This window comes from Eubalaena glacialis, chromosome 6, assembly GCF_028564815.1.
Source record: "Eubalaena glacialis isolate mEubGla1 chromosome 6, mEubGla1.1.hap2.+ XY, whole genome shotgun sequence".
Lineage (NCBI taxonomy): Eukaryota > Metazoa > Chordata > Mammalia > Artiodactyla > Balaenidae > Eubalaena > Eubalaena glacialis.
The window spans coordinates 88,735,512-88,759,461 of record NC_083721.1 but is presented as its reverse complement, the minus strand read 5'-3'; the positions used below and the strand labels follow the sequence as shown (position 1 = coordinate 88,759,461).

Sequence of the window (23,950 nt, the reverse complement as noted above, 5' to 3'; positions counted from 1 at the left end):
CAGGATAACCCCAGATGAAACCTAATATGATAAATCCTAATAAATTATGCTTTGAAGGGGAGGATTTAAAGAAGTAGCCAATCTGTGTATTTGACATGGTCTGTGTGTATATAATATGGCTAGAAAAGTTCTGAATTCTTGAGAACAATATTGTTGCATGAGGTATAGTTTATTAAAGTAGCTCCCTCAAACGATACACCTAACAGCATGCTCCAAATCAGAGAAGTGAAGTCTCTATGGGCATTTATTTTGACTTGTAGAAAACAAAGTCATCTGACTACTTGCCCTCCTGCAGTTCCTTTGCATCCACAGTTAATACAGGACAGAAATCAGGGAAGTGGCAAAATATTTTATAAAGCATTGTAAATTCTATGTGGGGAAAAGAAAAATATGGAAAATAATGACAGGAGAAAACCAGTAAGACAGTCACCAACGAATGAAAAAATCCTCAGTGGGTGTAGCCAGGCAGACTAAGTGCAGTATAAATTAACTTCTTAGATAAGGAAGAGTCTTATCTAAATTTTAAAATAATCAAGATCCCAACCTAAGAAGGGAGTAAACCAAAAAACAGTCTCTGATCAGACTTTCCCTGAGTTATTGACCAAAAAAGGAAGTGATTATAGACAGAAATAAAAGTATACCATCTACACTGGTTACGTGCGTAACAGAAAATTGAGTATAACTTCTCCTAAGGACTCAGACCTGGTAACTGGCCCAAAACTGAAAACAAAGAGGCATCAAACACACTACTTTTTAAAAAAGCTTCCAACATATGGGAGCAGAATCACTCTCCAGGCTTACTAAACAGCCCAATAGTCTGCTGCACACCACCTCACACACACACACAGTTGATGATGATTTTCACAATTATCCCTATATACAAGAAGATGGAGGAGAGGAGGAAAGGTCAGCTATAAGAGCTAGCATCTTCAGCTGTGTAAGTACAGTGTATGCATGATGAGAAGAGAGTTTCTCCTCTACCCCAAAGAGAAAGAAAGAAAAAAACAAAAAACGAAGACACAGATCGGAAAAAGACAGCTGCAAGCTAAAATTCAAAGAAAGGATTAGCCTCATAAAAAATTAATAAACAGAAAATTAAATAGAGTTGGGAGGTCAGAAGAGGGAGCTCTCGCACCCTGTGACATAACACAGCCCTAAAGAAAGACACCTCTTCTTTCCTGGCAAGGACTCAGCCAATGAAAAGCCATGGACTCTGTTTACTACAGCCCTCCCAACTTCATTTTCGTCTCTATAAAAGAGTTCTCATTCCCTTGCCCTGCGAGACTTGCAGCCGGTTTGCCATGGTTGCAGACCCTGAATTGCACTTCTCTGCAATAAACCCAAATAAACCCATCTTTGCTGGAGAAATATCTGGCAGTCTATCTGTTTTAGGTCTACAGAATCTAGAATTTAAAATTCCTACAAGCTAATAATAAAAAAGGCTGATGACCCAAAAGAAAAATGTGCGAATTATAGCACGAATAGCAGGTCACAGCAGGAAAACCAGTAGAGGCCAATAGACAAATAAGAAGATGCTCAACCTCAGTAATCAGGGAAATGCAAATAAACAATTTCATACCTATCAGATTAACAGAATTTTTTTTCTCATCCAGGAGCTGGCAAAGCTGTGGGGAAATGGTAACATATTCTGGTAGGACAGCTCTTTGGGAAGCAATTTGGCAATATCTAACAAGGGTGATGATATGTGTATCTTCAATTTGACAATTTAATTCCACCTCTGGGTAGATGAGCCCTAAAAGAAATGTAAGTACTTGCGCTCAAGGGCTGGATTCATACAGCACCACCTGTAATAGCAATAACACCCGCCAATAGGAAAATGGATAATTACAGTGTTTTCACAGCAAATTATTACATCGCAGTGAAAACGAATGAGCTACAGATGTATACAACATAGATGAATCTGAAAAATACTGCTAAGAGGAAAAAAGCAAGTTCCAGAAGACACATACCAGCATAATACTCTTTACAAAACTCAAAACCAACTAAAGCTAAATAATATATTGTTTAGGAATGCATACATATGCAATAAGACTTTTTTGAAGCAAGAGAATGATAAAAGAGAAGGAAGGAACACACACGGAGTTGCAAGTAATCGTTAATTTCTAAATTCCTGAGTTGGATATTTGCTTTACAGGTGTTTATACATTATCAATAAGCAAGCAAATATAAATATATAACAGTGAATCATACATGGATCCATGAATACTATATTTACAATTAATCCAACTCTTGCACATGTTCAGTTAAACAAGGAGGCCATTAGACTGAGGTGATTCTAATACCTTAGCAGCCTGTGTAAGCAAATCAAAAGCTAAGCCTGTAAATGCCTCAAGGTTAAGAAATCAAAACCTAAGGACAACCAAGGGGGACTTCCCTGGTGGTCCAGTGGTTATGACTCTGCGCCTCCACTGCAGGGGGCTAGGGATGGGGGAACTAAGATCCCACATGCCTCACAGCACGGCCAAAACAAAACAAACAAAACCAATAAGGCAATCACATAAACTACAGCCAATCAAGTAACTCCCTTGCTTCACTTCCTCCTCTTCTCTATAAAAGTCCTACCCCTACCTCCAGAGGTGGCTGGTGGAACACTCCTAACCACTCTGGTTTGGCAGTGCCCAATCCAAATCGATTTTTGCTCAGAAAACTTAAGCTTTTTAATATTGGGTTGGTCAAAAGGTTCATTCGGTTTTTTCCATAAGATGGCTCTAGTAGCGCTTAGTTGTCTTTAACTTCATTCAAAACAATTTTGTTACACTGTATTGTGACAGCTGTCATATTAGCGTGCATTAAAAAAAAAAAACTTATCAAAATTGGTGAATTTTTGTGTAGCCATTAATACTGAGGATGGAAGAAAAAAGCAACATTTTCGGCATATTATGCTTTATTATTTCAAGAAAGGTAAAAACGCAAGTGAAACGCAAAAAATGATTTGTGCAGTGTATGGAGAAGGTGCTGTGACTGATCGAACGTGAAAAGTGGTTTGTGAAGTTTCGTGCTGGAGATTTCTTGCTGGAAATCGATGCTCCACGGTCGGGTAGACGAATTGAAGTTGATAGCGATCAAATCGAGACATTGAGAACGATCAATGTTATACCACGTGGGAGATAGCTGACATACTCAACATATCCAAATCAAGAGCTGAAAATCATTTGCACCAGCTTGGTTATGTTTATCGCTTTGATGTTTGGGTTCCACATAAGTTAAGGGAAAAAAACCTTCTTGACCATATTTCTGCATGCGATTCGCTACTGAAATGTAATGAAAATGTTTCGTTTTTAAAACAAATTGTGACGGGCAATGAAAAGTGGATACTGTACAATAATGTGTAACGGAAGAGATCGTGGGGCAAGTGAAATGAACCACCACCAACCACACTAAAGGTCGGTCTTCAACCAAAGAAGGTGATGTTGTGTATACGGTGGGAGTCCTCTATTATGAGCTCCTTCTGGAAAACCAAATGATTAATTCCAACAAGTTCTGCTCCCAATTAGACCAACTGAAAGCAGCACTTGACGAAAAGCATCCAGAATTAGTCAACAGAAAACGCATACTCTTCCCATCAGGATAGCTCAAAACCGCATGTTTCTTTGATGACCAGGCAAAAACTGTTACAGCTTGGCTGGGAAGTTCTGATTCATCCACCGCATTCACCAGACACTGAACCTTCAGATTTCCATTTATTTTGGTCTTTACAAAATTCTCTTAATGGAAAAAATTTCAATTCCCTGGAAGACTATAAAAGGCACCTGGAACAGTTCTTTGCTCAAAAAGAAAAAGTTTTGGGAAGATGGAATTATGAAGTTGCCTGAAAAATGGCAGAAGGTAGTGGAACAAAACTGTGAATACGTTGTTCAATGAAGTTCTTCGTGAAAATGAAAAATGTCTTTTATTTTTATTTTAAAACTGAAGGAACTTTTTGGCCAACCCAATACATCTCAGTTTACCTTTGTTTTTATTTTATTTTTGGCTGCTTTGGCTCTTTGTTGCTGCGCGTGGGCTCTCTATAGTTGCGGCGAGCAGGGGCTACTCTTTGTTGTGGTGCGCAGGCTTCTCACTGAGGTGGCTTCTCTTGTTGTGGAGCATGGGCTCTAGGCACGTGGGCTTCAGTAGTTGCAGCACACGGGCTCAGTAGTTGCGATACGCAGGCCCTAGAGCACACGGGCTTCAGTAGTTGTGGCGCGTGGGCTTAGTAGTTGCAGCATGCGGGCTCTAGGGCGTGCAGGCTTCAGTGGTTGTGGTGTGTGGGCTCAGTAGTTGTGGCTCGCAGGCTCAGTAGTTATGGCGCACGGGCTTAGTTGCTCCGTGACATGTGGGATCTTCCCAGACCAGGGATCGAACACTGGCAGGCGGATTCTCAACCACTGAGCCACCAGGGAAGTCCCTCAGTTTACTTTTTAACACACCTTAAGTCCACTGGGAACCATAAAATAAATGTAATGGAATGAAATTTAAAAATAAATTGAGGTTAGGTTAAACAACTTGCCTAAGATTAGAAACAGAGTTGGGAATTGAATCAAAGCGTGTATGACTCTGGAACCCAGTCTCTCAACCACTCCACTATGCCTCCTTGGAAGGGCATTTCGTTAGATCTCTCCGCTGAATCTAATGATCCTCCCTCTTATTCAAGCTTTACTCCAATAGCTTTCCAGATCCCTCACTTCCTAGATCCTCCTTGTACTTCACTGACTATTCCTTATCCGTATCACTGTGGGCTCCTCCCCCCGCCCCCTCCCACCCCCAATTCATTTCTTAAATATTTATGTTTTTCCAGATCTATCTTCGGTCAGCTAGTTAAGAAGCTTCCCTCCTGGGAGGAAGGAAAGATACAGACGTGTATGAGATATGAGCCATCTCTACCTTCCTTTACAAAAAACAAACAAAAAATCATCAGAAGAATACAGTCAAGGAATTTCACCAACAGTGATTTTTACTCAAGATCCAACTGGAGCTGTTTATCACAATCTCTGCAGTCGTACTGAAATTACTAACTAAAGCAATTTTAAACTAATAATTTAACAGAAATTAGTTTGATATAAGCATACTGCTCTTTTAATTACTATAACTTCTTGACTAGGTTCTTTCTCAACATGAATATTTGATTCATTTAACACATTTTAAATAACTTGATCATATAGTGAAAGCACTGTTAGTTAGCAGAAGGCAGCATATCAATTATCCTTTAAAAAGTTCAGCTGTACCAGTTACAAACATCAAAAAATACCAATGGGTCATTGTATCCAAGCCAACTTATTAAATAAAATGGAAAAAAAATACAATTGCATAATTCAAATAGACTTCTCTCTACACTTCTTAAAATGTCCACAGAATTTTTACTAAAGCAAGGCATTATGTAGCCTGTACAATTATACTGCTGTGTTAGTGAACAGTTATTTTAATCCATGTAAGACAAAGACATACAAGTATTTCTTAATTATTAATAATTTTCATATGGATCATGAAAGCTCATGTAAGGCATGAAAGAATACTTTAAACTGTACTTTAAAAATTTAAATGTAAACTACTTTTACCTACTAGTAGTCTATCAGAAAAGTTAAGTTTGCTATTATTATCATTAAATTCTCTAATGTTCTGCTTTTCTCTCTGCAATCCTGATTCATAATTCCTATACTTTATTTATTAAAAAAAAAAACCCAAACCCTTAATGGATTAGTTACGGTATTTAAAGCTTTTATGATCATTCTCAGAGGAATGTAAAAACACACTTGCTTACCCACCCCAAGTAGTCTTCCAATTACAGATATTCCCACGTGGCTTTCTTTCTCAAGAAGTTGGCCAAAAATCTAAAGCTGTATGGGGTGAGTGGATAAGAGAGGAAAATAGAAGAGATGCTGATACTATAGTATAGGCATTAAGTTTTGCTTTTTTATTTTGCTACCAAATTTCTCATTACACTGAACATTTTTAAGTGCCCCCAAAGTAACATGATTCAGCCTCTTGTGAACTGAAGGCAGTCTGTTTTGTCTGCGTTCCAGGAAAAAATAAGGTGCTGCTCTCAAGTCTGTTTCCCTTCACCTAACTGGTTTGTTCTGGCACAGTTCATTCTCTCACCAAACATTTACCGAACGCCTATTATGTGCCAAGAACCGGGGCTACACATGAATTAGATACAGGCCCAGCTCTCCAGGAGTTTACAGTCTAAGAAGGAAAACAGAGGTTTAAGTGCATATTCACAGAAGTCCATAATCCATTACCCTAAGCCCTAAGGGCCAGATGCATTTCAGAATTTGGGAGTCTACAGATATTTAAAAGATTTTTTAAAAGCTTTTCAGATTTTTTTTTTTTTTTGGTCGCACCGCGTGGCTTGTGGGATCTTAGTTCCCCAACCAGACATCAAACCCACGCCCTTGGCAATGAAAGCATAGAGTCTTAACCACTGGACCACTGGGGAATTCCCAGGTTTGCAGATTTTAAAAGGTGTATTCATCACGTATTTCATTCCACACCAACTGGACTCTGGGGCAGCACCCACATAATCCAGAAGGAGTATTTCTGCAGCAAAATGTAAGTGTCGTCACAACTAGGTGGGGAAAAAGTAGACCAGCAACAGTTTCACGTTAGTTCAAGTTAGGTTGTGCCACCAAACAAGTTCAAATCACATAAGGTTTTGCCACTAAATTATATATGAAAAAAATTGCAGTTTCAAAGCATTCTGGATCTCCAAATTATGGATAAGAGATTCTTTTTTTTTTTAAGCAAATAACAGTTTATCTAAAAGATGTTTGAGGCATTCCCAAGAAATGAATACTTTTCCAGTAAATACAATCTATTATGTAGCGATTAATCACTGTCTCATTATACAGTTAAAGCAAATCTCCTAGGATATAACAAATGATTTCCTACAAAATTGATGGCTACAAGAGATGTGGCTGGTAACACAAATCAACCTCTCAAGCATAAGCGGCCAATCCTGATTCTGAGCCTCCACCTTATCATTGCAAAAGCCAAACAAACTTAGCTTGATCCGTGATTCTCAACCCTCGTGGCACACAGAACCACGTAAGCTGGTAAGAGATTCTTGACCTATAATATATAAGAGGAGGATTACCTGGATGACCCCTGATGTTAAAAGATTCTTAGTATTTAGCCAACCAAGAGATGACATTTATTGAGCACTTACTATGTGTCATGCACTGTTCACAACTCTTCACAGTAACTCATTTAACGACCTCAAATTAACCTCAAAAGGTAAGTACTAATATCATCCTCATTTTACAGATGAGGAAACTACATGTTTTGGAGGTTATGAACCTCACCCAAGTTCACACAACCTAATGAGAGTTGGAGTATGACTATACTTACTGTGTGATCCAGAAACTGTTTAACTTCTGAGTCTCAATTCCCTCATCTGTACAGTGGAGACACTAATGTCTACGCCCAAGTGATTGTTTTAGGGATTAAATAACACACATTAACAAAACGTCCTTGGAACTTTAAGTCAGAGCTAATTTGGCCCAACAAGGGAAATACATGAAGAAGGTATAATCATAAACATGACTGAGGCTAATATTCGTATCTGTTGATGGATCAATAGATATAACACAATAATACCTTAAACAAAAAAGGAAAATAAAATTATTACCAGAAAGAATTCTGTTCATGGTCTCAGCATCCCAATTCTCCTGCAACGTAACCTCTTCTTTCTCTCCTCAGCTCCTTGAGAAGCACTGAAGCTTCCTCCCTGACTCTAGAAGGTATAAGTTTGCTGGGAGAGGACCTAAACTACCCCTACCCCATTTGCACCCTTACTTACAGACTAGGACTCTCAAACGAGCGTGGAGGAGGAAGATTCAGAGGGGGAGAGGATAGGAGAGAAAGCATTTAAAGGGCTATCTCAGGGACTTCCCTGGTGGCTCAGTGGTTAAGAATCTGCCCACCAATGCAGGGGACATGGGTTCGAGCCCTGGTCCAGAAGATCCCACGTGCCACGGGGCAACTAAGCCCGTGCACCACAACTACTGAGCCCGCACTCCACAGCTACTGAAGCCCGTGCTCCGCAACAAGAGAAGCCACCGCAATGAGAAGCCCGCGCACCGCAACGAAGAGTAGCTCCTGCTCACTGCAACTAGACAAAGCCTGTGTACAGCTATGAAGACCCAACGCAGCCAAAAATAAATAAATTAATAAATTAATTTTTTAAAAAGGGGGCTATCTCAAACTACACCCACCTCCTGAAGATCTCAATACCTGACTCTCCAACAGCACCTTGCCCATCCCACTCCAATGCCGTGACTCCTGGACTGAGGCATTATTAATGTTACATCAATCAGGTGTGTAAGGGAAGAAACACGGTAGATAACCACTAATTTAACCAAATAGCCTAATCATTAGTTCTCAAAAGGTGGGGACCAGCAGCACCAGCGTCACTGAGGACCCTGCTGGAAACGCAAACTTTTAGGCCCTTTCCCAGGACTAAAGAACCAGAGACTCTGAGATGGAGCCCAGCAATCTGTGGTTAACAAGCACTCCAGGTGATTCTGATGCCTCCTGGAGTTTGAGAACCACAGGTCTAAACTCTTGTCTAAAACCACTGGATTGGAGGAAACCTCAAGGGTGTGTGTTCATGTATTAAGAAGTCCCTAAAAAACTAAATGGCATTTATATTATCTTCCTGGTCAAACACAACACCTAGATACTTAATAAAAAACAAAGATAACAGATGGAATACATAATTATAGAAACAAATCATTCCCATTCCAATTGGTTTTAAAATAGAGCAAAACTGGGACTTCCCTCGTGCTGCAGTGGTTAAGAATCCGCCTGCCAGCAGAAGTTGAGACACAGATGTAGAGAACAAACGTATGGACACCAAGGGGGGAAAACTGCGGTGGGGTGGGGATAGTAGTGTGCTGAATTGGGCGATTGGGATTGACATGTATACAGTGATGTGTATAAAACTGATGACTGATTAAAAAAAAAAAAAAAAATCCCGACAGCAGCACCGCGGATGGATATGATTCTTGTTCCCATTGCACAAATGAGGAACCTGAGATGCCAAGAGGCCCAGTGACTTGCTCAAGGTCCCACAGGTTAGCAAGGGTTAGGGAGGTGTTAAAGAAATATTGTTTACACACTAAGACTTTCTCCCTCAAGGGAATCAAGGGATTGAAAGAAAATATAAGAGATGATAACTCTCAAAAAAAAAAAAAAAAAAAGAATCTGCCTGCCAATGTAGGGGACGTGGGTTGGAGCCTTGGTCCCGGAAGATCCCACATGCCGCGGAGCAACTAAGCCCGTGCACCATATCTACTAGGCCTGTGAGCCACGGCTGCTGAGTCCACGTGCCACAGCCGCTGAGCCTACGTGCCACAGCCGCTGAGCCTGTATGCCTAGAGCCCGTGCTCCGCAACGGGAGAAGCCACCACAATGAGAAGCCCGCGCACCGCAACGAAGACCCAACACAGCCAAAAATAAATAAATAAATAATAGAGCAAAACTATTTCCCATATCTGAATTATGAAATTTTTTAGTTTTATTTTTCTGAAGGATAGCTTGGGAATGAGAAAAGAAGCAACAGGAAAAAAAGAGAAGTTTCCATATACATTTCCTATTTCAACACTCACACCTTAAAATATTTTTTTACAAAGAAATCATTAACAATTCCTTGACGTATTTCAGGTGTTATCTTCCCTTTCCTCAAGGGAAACAATGCATCTGGCAAAATCTTTATTTTCTTTCTTTTTTTTTTTTGGCAGCCATTACCTTCTTTAAAATGATCTACTTGTATTTGGTCTTGCTTTACTCTTTAAGAAATATAAGAATGAAATAAACACCAGGATTGAAAAGGACAACTTAAGAACCAAGCTATCTTCTATGTTGAAATACCCATGTCACCTGAAAAGACAGATACTTGAAAACAATTTTTTTTAATTCAAGGCTTGAATGTATTAATCTTTGTTAAAGTAGCAAAGTATATGAGAAAATACCCCGAAGAAAACAGTGTTTCATGCATCCTTGAAATTAACTAAAAAAGGAACTTGGATTATGAAATGCCAACACTGACTTTTATATATTTTTCTTTAAAAAAAACAACAACAAAAAACCCACTTGTGATTAAGTTTTCTTAACAAGGCACAACAGGATCAGTCCACACATAGTTATAAATCAATCAACAAGAAACCAAGTTCTTTATCCAAGTGTCATAAACAGGTCCACTTGGGGTGAACACTTCAGATAATAATTTGAGGCTCTATCATTGAACAGGCTATGTCATCGTTGCAGAAATCTAAACTGAGATGGTAAAGTCCATGACCCCATAAAATATCATGCATAAAATTTTTTCTAAAGAATAGGAATTCATGAAATTAAAAGCAAATGGATTTTGTTGTTTCATTCCTACACATTTTTTACATTTGTGTTATAAATTAACTGTGAGACATCTGCAATGTCTTAAGACTATTTGCTATTTATAAAAGCTGTGTTTAACCCTAAGTTCTTTGAGTTTGATGTTTAAATTAAAATTAAATTAAATTTTTAATTAAAAAATTATCCTTAATCAAGGAAAGGGAAAAGAAGGGGAAGAAGTCTTGAGGCAAAGCTAACAAAAACTAAAACTACTGTAATATCAGGTACTACATGAAAACCTGATGCAGAATACATGTTTTAAATATAAAGTGGATATGCTTCTGTTCTTTTTAGTGTATCCCTTTTAAATTCCCACATACATATATACAGAGAGATACAATGGAAAATTTAAGTGAATAGGTTTAGCTTTTTTCCATTTAACATTTTGGGAAGGCTTTCAAAAAAAGTTTTCTTCCTGCATTTCCTATTATTTTTATCTCTAGTCCCAAGTACATAATAAATGAGCACTATTCCAACTGCTGTCAATTCAAATCATCATGTGATTTATTCTTCCACTCAACAAACATGTATTTAACACCTACCCTGCACCAGGCACAAGAACTGACCCATCCCAATCAGAAAAATTCATCTTCTCACAAGAAAGATAAGAATAATTATATTAGGATATAAGTGCCACAATACGGCACATATTTAGAGTGTTATGTCACCAAAACCAAATGTTTCATGAGAATGTGACTGAACTCAACATACTAAGGATTTCCCTTAAACTAAATGCAATACATTCTGAAACCACTGTCTGTGAATCCACTGAAACCACTTTCAGTATGCTTGTATTTTTAGCTGTACAACCTCTTAAAGTAACCAGTTCTATAAATTCGCTGTCAGAGATGTAAAATAGGAGGGTATTTCCTTTTACTTAGTCCTCAAACTACTTTCTCTAAGTTGCGACGCCTCTAGTTTTAGTATTTCCAAGGATTTGTGAACCAAACATTAGGAAAGTGAATTACGATTATGTACATTACAGATCATAACCTTGTCAGCCCGTCTTTTCTCATATGACTTCACTCAAATATTATCACCTTTTGGATTTTTTTGATAGGACCATGCATGGTTCATCTCTGTACCACTAAGTCACAAAGTCTTATACCCTTTAAAGTCACATAATTTGCTTTTGTTTTACCAGAAACAACACAAACTCACCAGACCTGATTACATATTACTCTTGGTTATATCTAAAAAAATTTTTAAATTAATCCCACCACTAAAGGATGAAAATATGACAGCTGGATATATCAGAATTTCATCCAACAAATTTTTATGAGTGCCTAGCAGGCATCAATCATGATCTAACTCATTTGCTGAGTTGGCTTGATAGCACAAAATGTGACTTGTGTAATTAACATATTCATAGAAAGGTAGCTACAATTCCGTATGTGCAGTTTTAATAAAAGTAAAATATCTCAAAATTACCAATAATAAGTAGAAATAGAGTATAGCACTCAGTGTCTTTCTCCCAGGGCAGATTTCATTCTTTCTAACATAAAGCTATAATGCCTATGCACGAGATAAAACTTTGGAAGTTTTACTAATTAAGAAGCAAGTGTACTTATATGATGTTGGTCTGAGATGAACAGATATCCACCAATGCTACTTCAGGATCACACTTTCTTTACCAAAACGTCATCTGATTGCTCTCTTGGGTTTAGACTAACAGCTAATTAATAACCCACACTAGCTATTTGGAACTCCACTCCATCCCCAGATCCCTACTCCTACAACTAATATCCTCAAAATCCATCAATCAACAGAGAGTTTATCTCCACCAGGTGGCTTGGACAGTGTACGCACCTTTAGTTACATTTACATTGTAGTCGCATACAGTTTTAGTCTACTGCTCAGACTGTCCTATGGATGTTTTCATCCTGCCACACTCACTATCACATACACCAATACTGCCCTTCAGCAGCCTTAAGGAAACACACATTGCTCCTGATGCTTCACAATCCCTTCATAACCTGTCTCTCTATCATCTCTAGAAACTATACGCAGATGTTCCCTCATGAAAAGATTAGTTATAACCATGGGGGAAATTTACATACAAACATTTCTCTCCTTTTTTATATCTTAAGGCATGGAGGAGTCTTTGTGTGTGTTTTTAAATTCATTTTCCCCTAAAATCTTCCCTAGTGGCACATTAATAATTAATAAACATAATAAAATCCCTTGTTGATAAAGTTTAATTCCCAAAAGTAAAGGTTAACAGAACCATGAAAACTAATATCTATTAAAACTTTTAAAATACCAACTGCTTTTGCTTTTTTACACCAAATGACAAGGAGACCACATTTTTCAAAAAGTTTATTCTCTCCCAACAGCTTCCCTAGGGGCACATTTAGTAAGCAATGCACATAATGACGATCCCTTGTTGACGAATTTCAATTTCCTTAAGTAATTAGCTGTCTACCATTTTTCCATTTAAATACATAATTTAATTTACAGAAGCCTAGAAAGTAAAAAATGGTTCAAATTATTTCCTTATAAAACTGGTCATTATAAGCCTTGTTAATTATCCTAAATACAACGTATCAATATAATCTATGTCACATGCCAGTTGTACAACAGAGCCTCATTCAGCTTAAGTTGCATTACTGGGGTTTTAATGCCACAAACCAAAGAGTTAACGTCCAATTTTCATATTTTAAACAATTCCTGAGTAAAGGTGTTTAGGTGGGGAACTCATAAAAATTGAAGGGGAAAAAAACGGAGTCAAGGGCTTCCCTGGTGGCGCAGTGGTTGAGAGTCCGCCTGCCAATGCAGGGGACACGGGTTCGAGCCCTGGTCTGGGAAGATCCCACATGCCGCGGAGCAACTGGGCCCGTGAGCCACAACTACTGAGCCTGCGCGTCTGGAGCCTGTGCTCCGCAACAAGAGAGGCCACGATAGTGAGAGGCCCGCGCACCGCGATGAAGAGTGGCCCCCGCTCGCCGCAACTAGAGAAAGCCCTCGCACAGAAACGAAGACCCAACACACCCAAAAATAAATAAATAAATAAATAAATTTTTTAAAAAAACAAACAGAAAAAAACGGAGTCAAGCCATTGGTAAATGTCATCATAACAAAAATACCAAAAATTCCTATGTAAGAGCCCAGAGGTTGTTAGCACTTTGAGCACAGGGACCACTGTCCTCATCTTTGTCCCTACCAAAGTAGTGTTCTCACTTTATGATACAGAGTCTATCAATTTCTCTATAGCTAGAAATGTATTACAAGTTAGATGACGAAGAAGAAAAAGTAAGGCTTCTAAAAACATGGTAGGACTTCCCTGGTGACGCAGTGGTTAAGAATCCACCTGCCAATGCAGGGGACACGGGTTCAAGCCCTGGTCCGCGAAGATCTCACATGCCACGGAGCAACTAAGCCCGTACACCACAACTACTGAGCCTGAGCTCTAGAGCCCACGAGCCACAACTACTGAGCCCAGCTGCCACAACTACTGAAGCCCGCGAGCCTAGAGCCCGTGCTCCACAACAAGAGAAGCCACTGCAATGAGAAGCACGCGCACCACAACGAAGAGTAGCCCCCGCTCAATGCAGCTAGAGAAAGCCCGCGTGCAGCAACGAAGACCCAACACAGCCAAAAATAAATTAAAAAATAAAAAATAAAAAAAAATAAAAACATGGTATTTTTGAAGAGGTAAAAATGAATGTTTAAAGACAGTCATTACCTAATTGTTTATATAACGAAAAATTATAAAAATAAATCAATTGGAGAGCTAAAGGCGAAACTGGGGAAAAAATTTTTAAGCTGTATATTGCCTTAAATATTAAATATGGACGTTAAGAGAAACTTTATATTATTTTAGCAAGTCAATAGTACACAAGTGTTGAAATCATTTAATGTGATTTCTACTTCAAAACAGATTAAATAAGATATAGTTCTCAGCAATTCTGTAAGAAAAAGCTCTCCATAATGCATACTAGGAAAGTGGTATTGAGGAACACATGCTGTGAACTTATCAAGCTTTTTTTTTTTTTGGCTGTGCTGCCCGACCAGGGATTGAACCCGTGCCCCCTGCAGTGGAAGCACAGGAGTCCTAACCACTGGACCGCCAGAGAATTCCCCTTATCAAGCATTTTTGTTGTTGTTGTTCATAACTATTACACCAAAGGAAATTCTTTGGTGCCTGTACCATTCATAGGACATTAGTAGGAAGGCTGTAGTGAAGCACAGTAGTTAAGAGTGCTGCCTCTAGTACCCAACTGTTGGGGTTTGAATACTGGCTTTTCCCCTGGCATATGTTAACTGACAACTGGAAAAGTCAACAAAGGTTAGCTGAAATTATTAGTACAGTTGAGAAAAAGATGTCTTTGAACTAAAGATGGAAAAATGTTAAAAATATTTTAAGAGAAGAATTATATTTAAGCAGAAATTATTTTAAGCAATCAAAACATTTTGGAGCTAGTTTTAGTTTTCATCCTAAGCCAGATAGTTCTTTAAATCTAACTACTGCCAGTTTTCTTTTCATTCTTTCCAACATTATGGTTAATTTTAAGGCTTACCTAAAATTTAAATTTTCAAATCTTTGTAATTTAAAAGTTAATTATCCAGTTTGTGATCAAGACTCATCCACTTTTATTTCTTCCTACTGACCTACTCTACTATCTCCTGCTTATTAGTACTCCCTCCACCAGAGGGCAGACAAAAGAAAGATGAAGTCGTGAAACACAGAGCTGATAACGTGTTAGCTTCCAGAAAACCTGGAGCAGTGTCACCAAAAAATAGCACCGATGTTATGGGATTCTCTGAGACAATCTTCTCCAATTGCAATAGCGTTAAATAAAATACAGCCAGAAAGTTGGCAAATATTAATTCATGCATTTATTCATTCATTCAACAAATATCTGAATTCCAACCACATGCCTGGCACATTCCAGGCTCCAGGGATTCAGCAGTAAACAAAACAAAGTTTCCCGTGGTCATGGAGCTTTATTCTATATTTGTCTAGGAGAAGATTATAAAGCTCGTGAATAAATAACAATTTCAAGTACAGATAAGTACTATGCAGGGGGAAAAAAAACCTGCAAGAAGTTAGAGGGTGACCAGGAAGGCTATTTTTAAATAAATTAATCTAAGTAAAGACTGGAATGAAATGAGGGAATGAGCCATGCCTTAAATGGGGAAGAGCATTCCAGATACAAGAAATAGTATTGATAAATGCAAAGGCCCTGAGGCAGAAACTAACCTGGCAAACTGAATCAACGGGAGAGAGTAGAGTAAGGCTGGAGGGGAGTAAGCAAAGCAGAAGATATAACAGAGGTGGGCAAGAGCCCAACCGTGTGATCATGTAGGCCTCCTGACCATAATAAAAACTTCAGTTTTCATCTAACAGTAATGTGTTCTGATGACTGGGAGATATAATCTGATTTGATTCATACCTTTTAAAGTTCATGCTGGCTGCGAGGGGACACAGACACTGAAAGCTGAAAGACCAGTTAGGCACTACTACAGGAGTGTGGACCAGGAAAGATGGTGGTTTGACACAAGGGTAGTGGCAGTGGAGGTGATGAAAAACAGACAAATTTGGAATAATTCTTAAGTTAGAGGCCATAATACTTGCCAGTGGAGGAACAGATATAGGATGAGTCAATCAGGATAACTCCTAGGAGTTTTAAGCTGAGCAACTGGGTGAATAGTGATACCACTGACTGAGTTGGAAAAGAAGAAGAAGCCACAGCCAGTGAGGCAGGATGAAAATCAGAGTTAGTGTCCCAGAAGTCAAGGGAAAAAATGCTTCAATAAGGAAGGAGTTATGTATCACTTGTGTTGAACGTGGCTGAGAGATCTAATTTGGCAAGACTGACATCCCTGGCGACCTTGAATGGTTTTGTGGGGTAGGAAGGATAAAGTCTCTGGAGTAGGTTCAGAAGAAGAGGGAGAGAAGGAGTTGAGAAGTAGATACAGCCTACATGGAATCTTTCCAAGATTTTTGGACACTAAGTAGCTTTATTAGTTTTTGAAGTTTTAACTTTTCATGTTTTTGGAATTTCAAACTTAAAGTTGAAAATTTTAATATAGTGAATACTCTTATTCCCTTCACCTAGATTCACCAGTTGTTAACATTCGCCACATTTGCTTTATTGCTTTCTCTATATGTAATAATTATTATTGCTTATCCATTTGAGAGTAAATTGAAGATATTTTGACCCTTTACTCCTAAATAATTCACTGTATATCTTCTAAGAACAAGGGCATTTTCCTACATAACTACAGTACAATTATCAAATTCAGGAGATTTAACATATATGTTAAACATATATGTTTAACATATATGTTAAATTTGATACAATATTATTTAATATTCAGTACATATTCAAGTTTAATATTTAATATTCAGTACATATTCAAGTTTTGCCAACGTCCCCATAATGTTCTTAGAGTAATTGGATTTCCCAAAACCCAAGATCCAATCCAGGATTATGCATTGCATTTAACTGACAGGTCTCCTGAACTTCCTTTAATCTGGAACAGTTCCTTTGCCTTTCTTTGTCTTTCATGACATTAACATGTTGGAAGAGTACAAGCCAGTTACTTGGTAGAACAATCCTCAGTTAAGGTCCCTCAACTGTTTCCTTGTGATTAGATTTTGGTTACGCATTTTAGAAATACCACAGAAAAGTAATGACATCCCTATTTCAAGCATGTCAAAAGGAACATTTTTTTTCTACCATCTTTATTGGAGTATAATTGCTTTACAATGGTGTGTTAGTTTCTGCTTTATAACAGAGTGAATCAGCTATACATATACATATATCCCCATATCTCCTCCCTCTTGCGTCTCTCTCCCTCCCACCCTCCCTATCCCACCCCTCTAGGTGGACACAAAGCACTGAGCTGATCTCCCTGTGCCATGCGACTGCTTCCCACTAGCTATCTGTTTTACATTTGGTAGTGTATATATGTCCATGCCACTCTCTCACTTCTTCCCAGCTTACCCTTCCCCCTCCCCGTGTCCTCAAGTCCATTCTCTACGTCTGCGTCTTTAGTCCTGTCCTGCCCCTACGTTCTTCAGAACCATTTTTTTTTTTTTTTTTTTTTAGAATCCATATATATGTGTTAGCATACGGTATTTGTTTTTCTCTTTCTGACTTACTTCACTCTGTATGACAGATTCCAGGTCCATCCACCTCACTACAAATAACTCAGTTTTGTTTCTTTTTATGGCTGAGTAATATTCCATTGTATATATGTGCCACATCTTTATCCATTCATCTGTCGATGGACACTTAGGTTACTTCCATGTCCTGGCTACTGTAAATAGAGCTGCAGTGAACACTGTGGTACACAACTCTTTTTGAATTATGGTTTTCTCAGGGTACATGCCCAGTAGTGGGATTGCTGGGTCGTATGATAGTTCTATTCTTAGTTTTTTAAGGAACCTCCATACTGTTCTCCATAGTGGCTGTATCAATTTACATTCCCACCAACAGTGCAAGAGGGTTAAAAGGAACATGTTTATGCCACTACTGGTGATGTTAATTTTGATCACTTGACTGAAGTGGTATCTGCCAGATTTCTCCACTGTGAAGTTAGTCTTCCCCTTGGTTGGTAATCTCTAGAGAGATCACTGGAAACAGTAGTAATACCCTTTTCCTCATCGACCTTTCTCTATTAGTAACACTTGCCTGAATCAGTATTATCATGATGGTTGCAAACTAGTGACTTTTCTAACTCTATTGTTCCTTCTACAGTTTTTATTGGTGGTCTACCAGGAACAGTTTTTCCCTTTTTCTTATTTTATTCATTTATTATGGACTTGTGGATTCTTTTCATTCAATGGGTTATAAGACATTATTATTATTATTCATTTTGATGCTCAAATTTTCCCAGATTTGGCTGTTCAAGCTAGTTCCTACATCCCTTTGACATGCCCCCATTATTTTTTTGAATCCTTCCTTACTTTGTGTTCTAGGCTCATCTTATACGTTCCCTTCCCCAGCTCTCGAACCAGCCATTTAGGTCTGTGCACTGGTTGTGCTCACTGCTACTAGGGTGTCATTACTTCTAGCCCTTTCATCAGACAGAGCTAGGAATTATATGCATGTCTGTATGAATGTAGGTATATTTTAATCATGAGTTCATATGGATAACTCTAATTCCAGTCCAACACCATAGAGGTCTTCATTGCCTTCTTCTGTTTCATATTTTTTATTTCCCTTCTCCCACAGTGAAAACCCTAGCTCTCAAAATAGCATGAATTTACTCATTTCTCAATCCTACAATACACACAAAATAGTTTCAGAACTGCTATATCTCTACACTATAGATAACAGCCTACTACACGTGGTTTAAGGTTTTTTGTTGTCGTTGTTGGCAGTCCTTTCACCTTTAGGTTAAAGGTATATAATCAAAGTCCTGTGTTAAAAACTTACCTGGATTCTTTTTTTTTCTTCTGAGAGTTTACGTTATTCACTAAAATACAGTTAGTTCATCTGTTGCTGTTTATATTCAATTTTGGAGGCTTTTTTCTCCCAACCCTGTTAATTTCATTTTTGAACATATAAAAATTACCAAGTTTCCAAAGTTCATAACTACACAAAAAGGTATAATCAGAGCAATGCCATTCCCTCCACCATCCCTTTTACTCAGTTCCTACCCACCCCCTACAGGTAGCTAATTCGTTTCTGGTTACCTCTTCTCTATTTTTGTTCTAACAAAAGATTATGCTTTCTCAATGTGGAACAGAGAAATGGGACAGCATACTGGATGAAGAAAGAATTTTAAGATGGGAGACATAACAGAATGTTTGTATTATAATGTAAATGATTCCACAGAAACTGAAATTGAAGGTGGAGAACGGATGGGATAACTGCAGAAAGAAATATCTATCAAAATAACTTCCGGTTTAAATTTGAGGGATATCAAAAGGTTCCCATATTCCAAAATAGATTGCCATCCTGTTTGTAACCTTCCTAATTAGTTATACCTATGGCTCTAGAGAACCCACATAAAACGGGGTTATTATTTTGGAAGGATAATTAAGCTATCACTACCTATTAATGTCAGTAGGAGAAATTCTGCCCTGGCAAGAAGGAGGTTTTGAACTTTGAGCTAGACATTTAAGCAGGAATAGAGAGGTGAGAAGAGAATGGCTGACATGAGGATCTGTGTAGTAACACAGATGGATAGTAATGATCATGCTAGAAAATCAAACCCACATCTCTGGCACGTCTTGGAAAATTTACAAATATGCTATTGAGTAACTGAGGGTTATTCCTCATGTCCTGGCACTAAGTCAGTGTGGCACAGAGGGAAGAACATGAACTTTAGAGACAGAGCGGTCTGGCCTTAAATCCCAACTGAGTTACCTAACAGCTACATAACCACTGGCAAGTTACTTAACATCTCAGAGCCACAATTTTCTTACCTGTAGAACTGGATAATGTCTCTTTTGCCAAGTTAATGTGGAATATAAACAGAATAATGTATAGCATTGCCCCGGCCCAGAACATATGCTTAATAAGTCGTTCCTATAATAAATGCAGATTAACAAGGTAAAGAAATTACACAGTGTTTCAATAACATGCCTAAAAGAAATCAGTGAAATCACACCATCTCAGGCAGTATTTGGTAAGGGCAAAAAAAATGTCCAACACGTAGTTCCAATTCTCAATTTTCAAAATGTCCCAGAGTCTATTTTTAAAGTGTAAAAATATGTGCTGACATACTAAAGTGCCAATGATTTAAAAGAAACAATTCTGGGGAGATGTTGATCAAATGTTAAATACTTCCAGTTAGGGACTTCCCTGGTGGTGCAGTGGTTGAGAATCCGCCTGCCAATGCAGGGGACACAGGTTCGAGCCCTGGTCCGGTAAGATTCCATATGCTGAAGAGCAACTAAGCCTGTGCGTCACAACTACTGAGCCCGCATGCTACAACTACTGAAGCCCGCACGCCTAAAGCCCATGCTCTGAAACAAGAGAAGCCACCGCAACAAAGACCCAAAGCAGCCAAAAATTAATTAATTAATTAATTATTTTAAAAAAACAACTTCCAGTTATAAGATGAATAAGTTCTGGGGGTTTAATGTACAACATGGTGACTACAGTTAACAATACTGTATTGCATACTTGAAAGTTGCTAAAAGAATAATCTTAAATGTCACACACACACACACACACACACAAAGGTGATGAATGTATTAACTAACTTTAACTGTGGTAATCATTTTGCAATTTACATATCTATCAAATCATCACGTTGTACACCTTAAACTTACACAATGTTATATACCAATTATATCTCAATAAAACTGGAGAAAATAATAAAAGAAGCAATTCTGCAAGTTAACAAAGACCAACGACTCTGAATAACCTCCTAAGTAATGCCTATGGCTCACAAAGAGATGAACATAAATGTATCAAAAGTCATATTAACCAATTTTATAATTTTATAAATGTGTATACACAAGAGAATTAAGGACGTTCAATAAAGCAATGTTTTAAAAGTTTCTATTTCACTTTCAAATTAATCTACAAACCAAAATGCAACATGGAAAGTCTTAAAATGATCTTTAACTAAATACTGAAACATACAATAAACTTTCAGAGCCTAGAATCAGTAATAACCCCAAAGCCCCACACTGAAGAGCCTTAAAATGCGCAATGGCAATGAGACTCAAAGCATACAATTTTACGTTACAGACCGTCGTTTTCCTCGCCGACTAGAAATGACTTCTCTTTCATCTTAAATAAGCAGTGTGTGCTCTACCTCTGTTCTAGAAGACGCACTTAGAGGTCACAATCTCAGTATGCAATACCAAGACGATTAGAATTCATCAACAATTCAATGCCGAACGTCTTAAGAAAACTTTCCAGTAGGGTGCTAATCCACAGACCGAGCTATTTTGCTTGTGGAAGGAGAAAGATGCATCCACACCCTTTACTGAAAGAGAAAAGGAAGGAGTGGGAGAAAAGGGAAGAGAGAGAGATGCAAAATAACAAGACGCTGCTTCTACAAACAAATTAAAGTCTGTTTTTAAACTTGAGGAAATTCTTCCTCTGCCGAAGAGCAATAAATATCAAAGTACAATACAAGGCAATCATTTGTGTTTTGAAGCAGAAAAAGAATGCGGAGAGAAAAGGAAAACATTTTATCATGTACTAAACTTACAGGTATTCAAAATCCTTAATTCCTCCCCCCCCCCCGCCAAATATTGGGCATCATATCCTTTACAAAATAAATTTAACACGAAACCACTGGACATTTTTAGCACTCGGTGGAGAACTTTTATCTCTCCCAGCGCTCACCACCCAATAACCCTTCTGGGAAGCCCTGAATAACCACTATTCTCGGGACAAACACAAGCTCGCGTTCCAGTGCCCCGGAGGCGCCTCGGGGCGCGGAAAGGAACCTGGGGGTCTGGAGGCCAAGGACCACAGACCGCCCCCTCGCTGCCCAGGAAGTGCCCGAAGCGGCGGCCGAGCGGCTGGTCCCCGCACCGGAGCGGAGCGCCACCGAGGCGCGCCCGCCCCGTCCCTCCCGGGCAGGGTCCGCCTCCTGGAGTCCCCCGTCCCCGAGTCAGGAGGACCCCGCCGGCCGCGCCTCACGCCCCCTGCGGGAAGCCCGGGATGCCCCCGCGGGGCGCATCGACGAGCCGCAGCTAGCGCGGCCGCCGCCTACCTGGAGGGACTTTGGGCCCGCGTGGACTGGGCGTGCGGAGGTCAGCTGGGCGCTCAGCAGACCCTGGCGCGCGGAGCCGGCTTGCAGAGCGCAGAGTACGGCCGAGACCAGCGCCGCCGAGATCCGCCGACCACACCCAGGCCCGCGCCTCCCAGCAGCCAACTCCGCGGCGCGCGGGGCCGGGGCGGGGACGTGGCTCGAGGCGCGAGGCGCGAGGCGCGAGGCACGAGGCGCGCGAGCCCGCGGGGACGCGCCGCGGACGCGCGCAGACCCTGGAGCGTGCGCGGCCCGGGCGGGGGGCGAAAGCAGCTGGCGCGGAGCGGAGCGTCTGCTTCCTATTTTCTCTCTCGTTTCCTGCTAGAAGAAGAAAAACATTTATTCCCGGGCAGTTTCGTTTTCTTGGTTCGGCGTCTGGACTCCGGAGCACACTTCTGAGTAGCGCCCAAGTGGTGTGGCCGGTTTCCTTCCTGCCACCGCACAGGCCTCAGCTTGCTCGTGGGCAGGATACAGGGGCTGATTTAGAAGACCTCAAGGTCCCGTTTAGGTTTAACATTCTGGAATTCTAAATGTAAGAGAGTAAACTGAAGCCCAGAGTCTTACAAAATTGCATTGCAATCCCAGCTCTACCGTCCCTAGTTGTATGACCGTGTACCATCTCAGGGCCTCAGTTTCATCATGGGCAAAATAGGGATACTGTACCTGCCTCAAAAAGGTGCGAAAATTTTAACTGCGGTAACATTTGCACAGAGCCTGCCTCTAAATAAATGATCAATGCTTGGAAGTTATCGTTACTGTTGTCACTGATGAAACCGGGCCTTCCAGATAACCCTGTCAAGTTGCTCATCTCTGCATGAGTTAAACATCACATGCAACCGACTTTTTCTAGATTTCTAGGGGAGTTTTATGTTTAAAATGTCATAAAATGAATGCATCTACCCAATTTGCTTCCTCTGAAGTCAGTACCGCCCGGGAGCAATTTTCCTCTCCCCACCCCCATCTTTCTTCTGAGTTAATTCCAGTTTGACAGACTGTTGCTATAGCATTCCTTCTCTGACGTCAAACAATTTAAAGAAACAGCCCTGGGTAACGACAACTGCAGAGGAGTTCTTTGTGGAGTTTTTGTGCTGGAGAAACGTTTGAACAACATCTTAAGAGAACTTTAACACCTCCGCAGCCTTCCATTTCTTCTTCAGCAGCGTCCCACCATCACCTGGAATAAATCTTTTAGTACCTTCATGATGAGCACACCCTGACTGCAGCTGTGGAGAAAATGTGACCGTTTTGTTTAAAAGCCAGACCATGACAAAAATGGAAACAGCTGTGGTGCTAGGGTGATGAAATTATAGGTGGTTTTTTCCCCCAAATTTTCATTTTCCTTAATGTGGGGTGCTTGTTTCCATTAAGAGGAAAGAGGAGAAATGCCAAATCTTCTACATATCAGTGTCTGAAAAGTTGATTGGGACCTGAATAGTTTGCAGCTGTAACTATTTATATGTTTTAATGATTAAATCCTGAGCTTTATCATTGTCATTTTTAGGAGGAAGCAAAGGGAAATTATTATTTAAGGAACTCCTATTACGTACCAGGCTCCCTGCTTTCTTATATTGTACTTAATTCTCATACTAACTTTACAGTGTGCATTCTATCCCCATTTTACAGATAAAGAAACTGAGGCTCAGTGAGATTAAGTAATTTACATAGAATACACAGTAAGTGTCACAGCCTTACATGGAATCTAGATTGGATTGACTCCAAAGCCCACTTTCTTTTAGATTCTTTTCTGTCTTGTTCTTGTGCACTGGCACTTGTACAGGTCTTTGAGAGGTGGTTGGGTTAAGATTATTAGCTGAAAAACAAGTTGCTGGTATTTAGGAAAACCCAGTGGAAAGTAGTGTGTTATTCTATTCCAGAAAGGATTAGGGGA

General features: G+C 39.6%; 1 protein-coding gene across 1 annotated transcript in view; it reads right to left on the bottom strand.

Moving 5' to 3' along the window:
• Positions 1-22,233, bottom strand: part of GNB4 (G protein subunit beta 4) — a 61,022-nt gene extending 38,789 nt beyond the window's left edge. The window contains exon 1 of the mRNA XM_061194461.1: positions 22,027-22,233. The gene's annotated coding sequence lies outside the window, so the exon portion shown is untranslated. The remainder of the gene's footprint in view (positions 1-22,026) is intronic.
• Positions 22,234-23,950: the final 1,717 nt, after the last annotated feature.